This window comes from Protobothrops mucrosquamatus, unplaced genomic scaffold (genome assembly GCF_001527695.2).
Source record: "Protobothrops mucrosquamatus isolate PMUCROS unplaced genomic scaffold, P.Mucros_1.0 scaffold23327, whole genome shotgun sequence".
NCBI lineage: Eukaryota > Metazoa > Chordata > Lepidosauria > Squamata > Viperidae > Protobothrops > Protobothrops mucrosquamatus.
In genome coordinates this window covers 1-2,146 of record NW_015409079.1, presented here as the reverse complement: position 1 = coordinate 2,146, position 2,146 = coordinate 1, and the positions used below count along the sequence as shown (strand labels likewise).

General features: G+C 50.8%; 1 pseudogene; it reads left to right on the top strand.

Annotated features, from left to right (window-relative positions):
- Positions 1-955: 955 nt before the first annotated feature.
- LOC107302026 lies at positions 956-1,538 on the top strand (annotated as a pseudogene).
- Positions 1,539-2,146: the final 608 nt, after the last annotated feature.

Below are 2,146 nucleotides of genomic sequence, written 5' to 3'. Positions count from 1 at the left end.
TTCCTTCCTTCCTTCCTTCCTTCCTTCCTTCCTTCCTTCCTTCCTTCCTTCCTTCCTTCCTTCCTTCCTTCCTTCTCCATCACTGGAGGCTTTCAAGAAGAGACTGGACAGCCACCTGTCTGAAATGGTAGAGAGTCTCCTGCTTGAGCAGGAGGCTGGACTAGGAGACCTACAAGGTCCCTTCCCACTCTGTTATTCTATGTCAGAGGTATCAAACTCAATTTCATTGAGGGCCGCATCAGCATTGCGGTTGCCCTTGGGGGGGGCAGGTGGGTGTGGCCATGGTGGGTGCGGCCTACTGGGTGGGTGTGGACAGAGTGGGTGTGGCCTATTGGGTGGGCGTGGTCAGCTTGACATCGTTCGCGTCAAGGGTGCCTGTGGGGGCCTGGGCAGGAGTGGGACAGATCTGAGGGTCTCTGGCAGAAGGGGGTGGGACCGGGGCAAGCGCCAAGGCATGGTCCATTTCTTCATTCCTCACAAAGGGTGACACCTCCCCAGCATGCACCCAGGGGGCGGGGCCGACACAGCAGGGGCTGGTTCCTCGCTGTTTCCAGACGGCCTTGTGGAGCTAAGACTGAATGCGTTTCAGCATAGATGGCCACCACAAAATTGTACATTGGCTCCTGGCCGGCCTGGGCCAGGGCCAAGGCAATGGGGGCCGTTCCCTCACTTTTTCCAGGATGGCTTCGCGGGTCACATGAAACCACTTCGCGGGCCGCATCCGGCCCCTGGGCCTTGTGTTTGACATGTCTGTTCTATGTCTTCTGTGTCTATGATTTCCTTACCATTATAGAGTCCATGTTCCTCCTTGAGTTCAGACATTCAGCAGAGGGACTGATCTAATTGAAACATAGCTTAACCTCTGGTGAAGCGGCACAGCCGTATGGAATAGGTAAGAGAGGAGAACCCCTCGCATTTTTCTTCCTTCACATTCTGTTGTCTGTTGTCATTTCAGCTCATGTGCTCCTCCCTCCAGAAGGCATTGTTTGACGAGGAGGACCACGTTAAGAAGCTCCAGCAAAAAGTGGCAAGCTTGGAGAAACGCAACAAGCAGCTGCAGGACCGAGTGAAGAAGGCCAAAAGGCTACTGAGGCAAACCAAGAAGAACGGCCAACACATGGAGCTGATCAACCAGAAGCTCAACGAGAAACTGTCCTCCATGGGGGTCCAGTTCCCCTACATCAACTCCTTAAAGCAAGCCCATTCTCGCGCCACGTACCTTAAAGTCTAAGAGCAACTTGGGACACCTAATGCTGCAGACTTAGCGATGGAACGGAGTATCCTTCTCCACCCAATCTTACCTTGCGGAAGAATCGTAGTGCATTCAACGTCTTTGGCTTTCGAAACTTGCAGGATTTGCCTCTCAAGTGGATATCTCACTTGCTTCGAACCGGCTTCGTAAACAGGATTCAAGTTTTGCGTAGGAGGAAGCGTGGACCGCGGTCTTCAGAAGGTGGCTTGAGACCAATGAGGAGTGGGTTTATGGACCATAATTGAGGGGGCTTGAGTCTTGGGTGGATGGGTCCAAGGTAGTCCTCGACTTACAACAGTTCATTTAGGAACCGTTCAAAGTTACAACGGCCCTGAAAAAAAGTGACTTATGACCCCTTTTCACAGTTACAGCCTTGGCAGCCATCCCCCGTGGTCACGTGATCAAAGCTCAGACGCTTGGCAACTGACATGTACTTATGACAGTTGCTGTGTCCCAAGGTCATGTGTTTCCCTTTTGTGACCTTCTGACAAGCAAAGCCAGATTCACTCAATGACCGTATGGCTAACTTAATAACTGTAGTGATTGCCTTAAGAACTGTGGCAAGAAATGTTGCAAAATGGGGCAAAAGACCTTAACAAACGTCTCACTTAAGAACAGAAATGTTGGGTTCAACTGTGGTCGTAAGTCGAGGACTACCTGTAGTCTAGTAGCTGAAGCACTCAAGGGAGGTTGAACCTGTTCCAAAGGGCGGGACGTGAAATGACCCAGGGCTCCAGGCAGACTCCTTGAAGAAACAGAAGAATCTAAGTGTAAATAATAAAAAGTATATACAACCCTGAACCTGTGAAAGTCTTGGTATTGATGCAAAGGACTCCCGGAATTGTGATGAGAGAAACTCACTTCTGTCCAAAGAGGCTCATGGGTAGATTTAAA